Below are 12,416 nucleotides of genomic sequence, written 5' to 3' on the forward strand. Positions count from 1 at the left end.
TTTATAACTAGGATTGGCCATTTCACTGCATCTTAGCCAATAGAACATGAAGAGACATGCTTAATAAAAGTTACTCTTCTTCCCCTTTTCTCCCGTGGCCTCCATGGAATCATGGAATGGCAGAGCTTCCACACAGAATGAATCTATATCCCTGAGAGATGTCTTGAAGAAGGTGCCTCCCTGTCACAGATCACCTGTCTATTTCGGATGTTATATGAGGAGAGAAAAATGCATTTCTTTTTTGAAACTCCTACTATTGGGTTGCTTTTTTATAATAACTAAGCCTGTACCTTATCAAATAAATATTTTAATTAACATGAGGGTGGGAGGGCTTTCTGAGCAGAGACCAAATGAACTAAGGAGAAAAAAGATTGTAGAGAGGCAGTATGGTACATTAAGGGCACAGCATCTGTCCTAATTCATGTTGCTTCAAAAACAAGTCCTGACATAGGGACAGGTACTTTTATGAGAGGTGATCCCAGGAAGCACAGATGAAAGAGTGAGGAATGAAAGAGAATAAAAGAGACAAAAGTGTGCCAAAAAGTGGGTTACCCCTGAGAGCAACAGGAGCTCCATCCCATTCGGAGCTCTCTGAGGAACTCTGTAGAGCATACATCACAATAGTTCCCCTGCAAGATGAGGGACCAGGGTCCTTATCCACCACACCCATCCCCCATACAGAGTTTCCTCTGAGGCATTAAAGATCTGGCAATTCTGAGCTTCCCTGCATGACAGCTGAGCAAGCCACTAAACAATAGCTAGAGAAAGTTCTCAAGCCAACTAGTGTAGATATCCAAGTGCCTATGGCGGGAAGTCATAAGCCTTCTGGAATTTACCACCTCCACCGCAGATAAAATCAGAGGCAGGCCAAAGTACAATGTGGCAGGACATTAATGATGTCTGATACAATATCTGAAGCCAGACAGCTAAAACTCCTGTGTGAAGAAGGACATATTGTTTAACTTCTCTATGTCTGTTTCCTCTACTTGTGAAGATAATTATAGTAACCACCTCCTTATAGGCTTGTTTTATTATATATATTAAAAGAGTTATTATGTATAGTAGTTAGAATAGTGCTTATCACATCGTAAGCATTATTTAAATATTAGATTATTATCTGAGGTCAGAGCTCAATATATTTATTAAGCCTAAAACCATAATCTGTTTACTGTTGAATCTTCAGTGCTTATCACAACCAGTATCCTCAAAGGGCTACCCAGAAGAATTGTTTAAGATTGTCCAACGATGAAGTTTACTATGGGGACAGTGATTGAATTTGATTCATGAATGGCCTAAGATATAATTTAAAAGAGTTTCACCATCCTGTTTTCTTGGGTAAGTAACTTCCACATTTTCTTAGGTAATTTTCACGTTTCATAGAAAGCTTAGCTATAAATAAAATTCACAGAGTTTATTGGTAAATAGAAGAAAATCAAGGACTTCAGCAGCTAGTTTTTAAAGAAGCCATAAGTACCAAGAGATTGTGCTAGCAGTTACAAATGGTGTCATTTGAGGCAGGATATGGTGGCTCATATCTATAATCCCAGCTCTTGGAGTCTAAGGTGGGAGGATCGCTTGATGGCAGGAGTTGGAGACCAGCCTGAACAACAGAGTGAGTTTCTATCTGTACGAAAAAATTATAAAAATTAACCAGGCATGCTGGTATGCACCTGTAGTCCTACTTATTTGGGAGGCTGAGGCAGGAAGACCACTTGAGCCCAGGAGTTTGAGGTTACAATGAGCTATGATCACTATGGCACTCCAGCTGGCATGACAGAATGAGACTGTCTCTAATACATTAAAATTTTTTTAAGTGGTGTCCCTTGAAATCAAGAATTGGAGTGAATTTGAAGATCTTCTGAATACTCCCCAGAAAACATAAATGTAAAGAAAGAACAGGGAACTTTTGCTATGCCTATGGGAAAGGTAGAGTACTAGAAATAACAAATGAGAGAAGAAAAAGTCAGTACTCCATACCAAGCAATTAGAGCCATCAATGGACCATAGAGAAAAGAATACACTGAAATGAGAAGGGGAATAAATTGAGTGTTTATTGAATGTAGGTCTCAAAGCCTTGCATTTAGATTTACAGAAGCACTTTTACTTAATCCTTACAATAATGTATTTATTAACTATTACTATCCACTAAGTCATGATAGTCAATCTCACTCCAAAATCCATTCTCTTATCAGACAATGTAAAGAGAGAGAATGTATCATAAAGTCCCTAATCATGAGCTGTGTACTACATCCGGACTATCAGGACAAACCCTTGAAGAATGTGCAAAAGAGCATCAGGACAAGAAAGATCTAACCCCAGGGCTGCCAGCTCTAGAAATTTCAATTGTTTGAAGCAAGGAAGGAAATATCAATTGCCTTAGTCCCTCTATAAATAACATGATTAAGATAAGACTTTATAGTATTCCACAAGACAGAGAAAATAATATTATCCTACCAGATTACCAAGTAGATTTCATGTTCCAGAAACCTATTATGAGATGTCCTGCCAAGTGACAAAATTAGAACCCAGGTTCTCAAAGAAAGATGAGGTGGCGAAAACTTTGAAACTATGACTAATTTCAAAGAAAATAATGATGAGAATAATATGCTGCACCTTGGCCTGGTTTGGTTTTACATTTAACTTACTTCAACAAAGTATCAGGTTTGAACCACAAAGGAAGCCTTAATTTTTAAATTTAAGTAGAATGCATAATATGGATAAGCATCTTGGCTTTTTGCTTTGTTTTATTTTGCTTTTGCTTTTCAGTCAAAGGTATGCTGCCGACATTTACAAATAAATTTACAAATACACATCTTTGACTGATGTGTTTGATTATTTAGAAGTTCAAAAGCAACTGTTTACTTTGTTTACACTTTTTATTGTTACTGAGGTTTTTTTAAATTTAATTTTACTATTTTCCATCAGCGGGAAAAACATACACATAAATGAGTGAAGTCAAGGTCTAAACATCTCTGGTAAAATATCTTCAAAGATGCTAGAGTAGAGTGAAGCTCCAGTGTTTTATGTGTAACTGTATTCAATAGCAATATGGATTATCTCAACAAGCACAAAGTACAAAAGGGAAGTAATTTCCATTCACACACTACTTCTGGGAAATTTCTCTGGATGGTTTGTGTGTATGTTTTAATTTGGCAATAAATTTCCTGTTGGCATAATTCTCATCATCTTAATTCACTTTGTAGAGGGCCTAGCCCAACCTAATATATATAGTGAATTTATTTTAAAAAATAATATTACCTGGGTTTCTATTAACAACAACAACAAAAGGTTTATTGAGTTGAACTATATAAAATCACTGATATTGAGCTACTTTTGTTTCAAAATTACATTTTCGTATGCTTCAGCCTAACATACTCCGGGTACTTTTACTAGTATAAGAATACATGATGCCTGGGCGACAGAGCGAGACTCCGTCTCTAAAAAAAAAAAAAAAAAAAAAAAAAAAAAATAAAAAAAAAGAATACATGATGGCCAGGTGTGGTGGCTCACAACTGTAATCCCAGCAGTTTGGGAGGCCGAGGCGGGTGGATCATTTGAAGTCAGGAGTTCGAGACCAGTCCAACCCACATGGTGAAACCCCATCTCTACCAAAAATACAAAAATTAGTCAGGCAGTGGTGGCACAAGCCGTAATCCCAGCTACTTGGGAGGCTGAGGAAAGGAAATCACTTGAACCTGGGAGGCAGAGGTTGTGGTGAGCCGAGATCGCACCACTGCACTCCAGTCTCGGCAACAGAGCAAGATACTGTCTCAAAAAACACACACACACAGACACACACACACACACAAATGATGCCCCCATTAACATCTCTACAGCCCTTTAAGTCTTTCAGGTATATTCTTGATTATAAAAGATAAAACACAAATATAATATGGTATATCATTATCTAAAATTTTTGGAATCAGTAATAATGTTATTATGAATATTCCTCACATTTGGAGGAGCCGTTACGGGGTAAGGATAGGTTTAAAGAAACAACTGGTTTGTCCTATAAAGTCATTACAACATTTTTATATTTTTATCCTTTGATTTACCATTATTTGTACTTTGTGATAAACTTCTATAGAATTATCTAGCATAGAAATTAGCTGATGATTGGCTGAATTAATCAGTTCAGATCAGTCATTTTCCATCAATATTACATCCTGAGGAGGGTTAAATTCAATTTCTCAGTTTGACCATCCATATCAATTCTATAATCTTGCCAACAATACCATTGTTATATTCATAGTAGGGCAGTAGATACAACTTGTGAAGTAAGAGTCAAAAGATACTGGCTCATTACTGGAGTTTCACTCAGTCATTAACAATTAGTCCAGTCCACCATCATATTGTAGGACCAAAGTGACCCACAGTGATGCCACTCAGGTTTGCAGGCTTCCATTCAACCTTGCCAGGTCCCAAAAGCAATTTTACCATCATCTGGTATAATTGAGCTAATAGACAGTATCAGTTCTTTTACTGAACCTCCCTCAAGGTAGTAATGTAATATTTGATTTATCTCATTGCATAATATATCCCCTCATTCCCTTACTCAGCTACTGTTACTCCCTAGCTCTATTAACTGTTTAGTTTTGTCCAAACTTTTTCACTTTGGGAAGAGACATGAGATTTGACCACTGTGCAGGTCCATATTGCTAACAGCAATAGTAGTCTAGCAAGGGTTTCCCCCATCCCAGCCCCCTACCATCCTCTCTTATTTATTTAGGGTAGGATTAAAAAGTTACATAACTAGTAGGTTATCTCAAACACTAGGCAATACAGCTACATTTTTTACTGACCCTAATTTTGCTCAATAGGGTAAAGGTACGGCCCACCCCATTAGGGCCTTAGGAATTGTGACATAAAGGCGTAAAGGTATAGTTACAGTCTTTTGTTTAGGGATCTTCCCCACTTCTGGCACTCATAGTCACAGGTCTGTATCAGGTAGGAAAAAGGAAAGTTGGAGTAATGATGGGGAGGGGGTGCTGGGGAGGAAATAATGTAGTCACTCCAGCATCCTCTCTCATATCTTTCTCCCCATATTCCCCAGAAAAGTAGAATTTATCTAGTGGAAACCCTCTGTTGGACCCCCTCATGTTGAGTGTGAAAACACATTCGTGAAGATGTGTAAACCAACATTTCCTGCTGTTACCTACTCCATTTTAGCAACAGATTGTCCAACTGCCTATTCTAATTCCCTATTAAACTGCTACTCAGAAGATTCTATCTCTCAGCCTATTGTTGGACATTATGGGCTGTAAAATGTGTTCCTTGGTTTGAAGAAATGTAACTTAGCAGTCCAAATTGGTGCAGTATCTTCTGTTCCAGTCCTTTTATAGTATTTTGAGCATTTGCACCCAACACTGAGTACGCAAAGCCTAGCCAGAGTGTCTGTTCCTGTCAGGGCTCATTTGTAGTCTCCAGGGGCTACCAGCATCAGTCCTACTTGCCAGCTATGTGCAGGGCCTTTGCCCTGGGGACTCTGGCCCAAAGCTGTTAACAGTGTCTGTCTTTTCTTATTGGCAGACTGGACAGTTCTTATTATCAATTTCTTCCTCAGAGTGTATAAAAGGAATACGTCTAAGATTTGGCAGATCTCTGCATTGCTGCAGCCCCACTGTCCACACATTTCATGGATCCAGGTAGCCTCCTCGAGCAAGTATACCAGGATATCCATTTGCCAGTTCCAATCACCTTCTGATCCTGATGGGGTCTTCAGATTGGCCTCAGTATATCCCACTATAACAAACCCCTCAAATTCCCATGGTGATTTCCTTAGGGCTATGCTCCGTATGTGTATCTCTTTAATAGGCTAGTTTTCTGTTGCCTCTATGCCTAACTATATGGCCAGGATACTGGCCATCACATATGACTCAGTAAAAACTCAAATATAGAGACAAATACCACACAATTCTGCCTGCTGGCCTAAGTTATTTTTACCTCTTTCAACTAGAATATCAGCCTTCCAAATAAAGTGTTGTCCACTCACACTGGAACTGCCAACTATAAACCAAGGGGCTCTTTGTCCATCAATCAAGAGCTGTTAATAGGCACCATCTAAGTGGCAATAGGATTTGGCAGGTCTTCAGGTGGTTTCAAAGTCAGCTCTAGGGGCAAAGATATTCATGGCACCTCCTCGAATTCCCCCACTAGTAGCATGTTCCCGTATAAACCATTTTCATTTTATTTTGGAATTTTTCTGGGCACTGTCTTCTCCATCTGAATGTTTCTTTGACATCACTAAAGATATATGGGTATTTCTGGTTACAAGATTATTTTTTGCTTTTCAGACATAGGAGGCTTTCATTCAATTTCCCAATTTGACCATCAGTATAGGGCTGTCTTAAATGGCACACAATAGCAAGATAGTTGTCTCTCAGTGGATATTTTTCAGGTCCAAAATCTCAGTGGTCATTACTAGGAGGCACTTACAGCCTTTTGCCATAAACCCCAATCTGTGTTCCACACAGGCTTATTGTACTGAGAATGTATCGACACCAGCACTCCAGTTTCTGGTCTATATTTCAAATTAACCATTTTTTATGGGTTCCCGCAAACTTATTGTTCCTATTTGGCATGTCCAATCAATATAGGAAAATGGGCAGATTGATATACCTTCTGTTTTACAATAAGTAAGAGAAATATTCCCCAGTCATACAGAATATCCATCTTTAATAATACATTCAGATAAAGGAGATGCAATCGCTCCACTTAAAGTCCATTCAAACATTTCAATTCTTATATAACTTTCCATCTTTAGTTCATTTATTTATTTATTTTGAGACAGAGTCTTGCTCTGTTACCCAGGCTGGAGTGCAGCAGCTCAATCTCTGCCCACTGCAACCTCTGCCTCCCAAATTCAAGAGATTCTCCTGTGTCAGCCTCCTGAGTAGCTGGGATTACAGGCGTGCACCACCATGCCTGGCTAATTTTTGTATATTTAGTACAGCTGGGGTTTTGCCATATTGGCCAGGCTGGTCTCAAACTCTTGACCTCAAGTGATCTGCCCACCTTCGCCTCCCAAAGTGTTGCGATTTCAGGCATGAGCCACTGTGCCTGGCCTCCAAAATTCTTGAGTTGTTGTTGAGTTATAGAAATTCATACCTTCTGTATAATAATCCTGTGTTAGATGTGATTTACAAATATTTTTTTCCTATTCTGTGGGTGGGTTGTATTTTCACTCTCTTAATAGTGTCTTCTTCTTCTTCTTCTTCTTCTTCTTCTTCTTCTTCTTCTTCTTCTTCTTCTTCTTCTTCTTCCTCTTCCTCTTCTTCTTCTTCTTCCTTCCTCTTCCTCTTCCTCTTCCTCTTCCTCTTCCTCTTCCTCTTCTTCTTCTTCTTCTTCTTCTTCTTCTTCTTCTTCTTCTTCTTCTTCTTCTTCTTCTTCTGTTTTGATAGATAGAGACTTGCTTTATCACCCAGACTGGAGTACAGTGGCACAATCTTGGCTCACTGCAAACTTTGTCTCCCAGGTTCAAGCAATTCTCCTGCCTCAGCTTCCTGAGTAGCTGGCTTTATAGGTGCTCTACTACACCAGGCTAATATTTTGCATTTTTAGTAGAGAGGGAGTTTCGTCATGTTGGCTAGGCTGGTCTTGAACTCCTGATCTCAAGTGATCTACCCACCTCGGCCTCCCAAAGTTCTGGGATTACAGACATGAGCCACTGCACCCGGCCCCAACTTTACTTTATTAACCATTGCATTGCTATATCCTCCCAATCTAACTGTAGGTCGGGTTAGCACTTCAACAATAGGCTTTTGACCTGTAGTACATGGATCTTCTATGTTAAGGAATCCTAAACATGTTTCTTTTCTACCCCCTGGCCATTTTACTCACTCAAGTGCATATGGCCTTTGTTCCCCAGCTAGGGATTGGGCTAAGGAATCCAGGCCCTCTCAATAGTCTTTATCTTGCTTAGATTGTAGAACCATCATTCTAGGCAATTGAAGGTTAGCTTTCTCATTGTCATTATTTTCTTGTGGCTTTTCATACTACTCCAAACTAGGGTGAACAAAACAAATTTGTTTATGGTCCTTCAATGTTGAGGACCAGCAGGGGTTCCCACTGGTCCACCCTACTTCCAAGAGTGTTGCATTAAGACTTTTATCTTCATCCTATCAATGTCTGATTTATTCATCTAATTTCTTAATAACTATTTAAATATTTCTTTTCTTTTCTTTTCTTTTCTTTTTTTTTTTTTTTTGAGACAGAGTCTAGCTCTATCACCCAGGCTGAAGTACAATGGCACAATCTCCACTCACTACAACCTCCGCCTCCAGGGTTGAAGCGATTCTCCTGCCTCAGCTTCCCTATTAGCGGGGACTACAGGCACGTGCCACCACACCCAGCTAATTTTTGTATCTTTAGTAGAGATGGGGTTTCATCATATTGGTCAGGCTGGTCTCAAACTCCTGACCTCAAGTGATCCACCCATCTTGGCCTCCCAAAGGGCTGGGATTACAGACCTGAGCCACGGTGCCTGGCCTATTTAAAGATTCAACCATCATTCTCAGCAAACTAACACAGAACAGAAAACCAAACACCGCATGTTCTCACTCATAAGTGGGAGTTGAACAATGAGCACACATGGACACAGGGAGAGGAACATCACACACCGGGGCCTGTCAGGAGGTTGGGGGCTAGGGGAGGGATAGCATTGAGAGAAATACCTAATGTAGATGATGGGTTGTTGGGTACAGCAAACCACCATGGCAAGTGTATACCTATGTAACAAACCTGCACATGTATCCCAGAACTTAAAGTATAATTAAAAAAAAAAAAAAAAAAAAAGATTTCTACCTAGCTGGAATGAGTCCCTTGTCTCTTACCCCTTTGTTTTGCTCATTCTCTTAAAAATCATTCTAATCTTCTTTGTTATCTGTTGTTTCAGCATAATTATTTTCCTTTGAAAGTAGCTCTGAGGTTATTGGCTGTAGGTTAGACCAGCCAGAATCTAAGCATAAGGATCTGCCCTAACATGTTCCTTCACTTTTATTTTTATTTTTTCCTATTAGTAGGGGCTCTGCAGCCAGAGACTGTAATTTGGGCCAGCCAGAATCTAAGTTTGGCCCAGTGTCAGGACCCACTTCAAACATTCTCCCTTACTTTTGTTTTCACTATTACTGATAGTCATAACCAAGGGATGGTATAGTTGGTTTTTTTCCTACTTTGAATTTCCTTATGTATGCAGTGAACCAACTGTCTGGGAGTTGGAGTTATTATTTCAAAATTCCATTAATAAGTTTTGTCTCCAATAATGAACTGAAATACATCAGTAGTTTCATACCATAGCTGACCCTGTAGTCATCCAAGAATCAAAAGTTTGTTATCATTTGCCCTTTCATTCTTTCTCTTCCCAAGCTACATATTTCAGTGACTCTGGATTATTCTAGTGAATCTCACTTCTTCTGACACCAAATATCTATATTGAGCCAAACTTCAAGTTTTGAGGACACAGTTCTCTAGACTGCCAATTTTATGTAAGACTTCTGACACGAGCTACAAGTTCAGGAGTTTCCCAAAACCACCACCAGTTTTGATAATTTACTAGAAGGACACATAGGACTCACTGAGAGCTATTATGTATACAGTTATGGTTTGAAACCGGAAAGGGATGTATTAAGATCAAACAAGGGAAGAGACACACACAGAGCACAGTCTAGAGAGTTCCAAACACAAGACTTCCATTGCCCTGAGGAAAAATTACCCTCCTGGTATCAGTGTGTGACAATATGCTTAGAGAATTGACAACCCAGAAAGCCCACTTGCACTTCAATGCCCAGACTCTTTATTAGAGTTTCATGACTTGGGCATGATTGATTGATTAATTGGTTGCCCACATGGTTGCTCTCAGTCTCTATCCTCCTACTTCTCAGAGCTCAGGCTGATATCACATGGCCCAAGAGGCCCACCATGGGTCACCTCATTAGCCTAAGCTAACAGGTGTGGTCAGAAGTATCCACCAGGAGTCACCTTGTTAGCATAAACTAGCAGATGTTGTTTACAAGGCTCCCATGAATAACAAAGACACTCCTATCACTGGGGATATTCCTAAGAGTTTAGAGATTATTTTCCAAGGGCCAGGGCCCGAACAAATTCTTTACTAAAAAATATACAATTTTAAAATAGATAATCTATTGAATTTCACCTTTGAAATTGTGTTTTTATGAAATTTTTGCTTTTCTTTAGCCCTCTAGGGTACATGAATGCAGTTTCCAATTGAGTGTGAGACACACTGCTAGTTGACCATGCAATATCCGTTCAACCTTTCATCCTTATGAACAGAAGAGAAAATGGAGAAATTAACACAGGAAAGAAAAATGCATAGAAAGAATCAACAAAGCCAAAAACATATTAATATTTTTTTGGGAAAACTATGGCAACTTTAACAAAGAAGAAAGAGAAAGAGGAGGAGAAGGAAAGGCAGATCGAGGAGGTAGTGAGGAAGAGAGGTAGGGAAGCTTAAATAATTGACTTTGACAATAAAAAAGAGACATAACAGATGCAGAAATTTTTAAAGATAATATAAAGATGTTATGAAGAGCTTTATGCCAGTAAATTTGAAAACTTATGTAAATTGGTCAAATTCCTGGGAACTGAATTAAAAAAGAAAGAAAATACCATAGTCCCATAATGATTAAAGTGTTTGAATCCCTAGTGAAAAATCTTCTGACAAAACAAAAACAAAACTAAAACAAATTCAGATATGGCTTTTCCAGCAAGTTCTACCAAACACTTTAAAAAAAGAATGAAAGAAAGAAAACCTACAATCTTAGACCACTGTGTCAAAGTATATAGAAAAGAAGGAAACATTTCAGTAAGGACAGCCTGGGTTCAAGGAGACAGGAATTTAGCTCCACCTCTTGTGCAAGGAATAGTAAAAAATCTGTAGTTCATCTTTAATCTACCACAAAGTGGTTTCCTAAAGCATTGTTACAAGGAGGAGAGTGTTACTGGATCCTTTCACCTCTAAGAAAAGAGCAAAGTAGAAGTATGCTTATATACAGCAGTAGAAATTTAAACTTATGGTGTAATTTATTTATCAATGGTGTTCTAAAATGAAATATTCAAACAAATGAAATGGCTAATATATAGATTATGGAGGGTAAGGGGCCAAACTACACGTATATTGGAGGGAATTCACTCTCATTCTACATGTCTTAACTTGTACTCTCGTCATAATGGATTCTTTCTGTGCTTTGCAATCTTTGCCTTTGCTAAGTTAGCAAATTCTTTTTAGGAAAAAAATGTATGCATTTCCACATAAGAATGCTTTTTATGTAAGTCTTCAACACATTTACATAGGTTTTTATTTTCTGTTTTAGACATTGTTTTACACACAATAGACATTCAGTATTTGTTGAAATTAATGAAAAAATAGAGAAACATGAAAAGGGTCTGAGAAGACAATCATCTGCTTTGTAATTTATAGACAGCAATTAGGTCAAACGATTATAATAATGATGATGAACAATATCTGAGGTACACGCAGAACCTTATGAGGGTTATTTGCCAGTTTTCCTGGCTATTTCTACACCCCTTGATCTCTAGTGGATGTTTCTAAATTACAACTACACATTCTATAAGCTTCACCTGCTGTATTTGAACCAACACTAAAAAATGAGAAGAGTCTTCTTGCTTCAAATTTGGTTTTTGGTTAATTATGTGATGTGTATATGATTTTTGTTACCTTTTCTGTGTAGAAATCAGGAGAATCGAAAATATGTTGATGGTGGAATTGTGGTATGACATTTTTACTGACTACTACTCATAAAAGTTTGATCTATGAGCTCTATGGGTTGTTCCCGGCTTTTGAAAATTTATTTTAAGGAAGTGTTTTTGGAAATGAATTATAAGTATACGGTGTGCAATCTTATGTATTTGCAACTGTCTAAAATGTTATGATACTTTCCTTCCTCCTTGCAATCTGGCATTCATCCATTCAAGACATTTTAATTGAACTCTTACAATAATCTTAATACTATGATAAGCCCTGAAGGTAAACTGTGACTAAAAATGTTGCCATATAAAATACAGGATTCCCAGTTAAATTTGAATTTTAGATAAACAGCATTCTTGTACTAAAAATTATTCTATGTTTATCTGAAGTTCAAATTTAGCTGAGTGTCCTGTAATTTTTTATTTTATTTGTTTACTTGTTTGTGGTAAATATGGCAGCCCTAGTAAAAATAAATATAGCCCCTGATTTATTCTAACTTACTCTCCAGTTGGCAAGGAAGGCACTAATCAAATAATCCTCCAGATAAATGAAAAATTGCAACTGAGATAAGTATTAACAAGAATAAATTCAAAGCTGAAGAAGAAGAAAATAATTGGGAGAGAAACCTGGTCAGAAAGGGGACTTCAAAGGAGACTTCTCTGTGGAAGTGTCAATGGATCCCAAATACAGCCGG

The sequence above is a fragment of the Symphalangus syndactylus genome, chromosome 17, assembly GCF_028878055.3.
Source record: "Symphalangus syndactylus isolate Jambi chromosome 17, NHGRI_mSymSyn1-v2.1_pri, whole genome shotgun sequence".
Lineage (NCBI taxonomy): Eukaryota > Metazoa > Chordata > Mammalia > Primates > Hylobatidae > Symphalangus > Symphalangus syndactylus.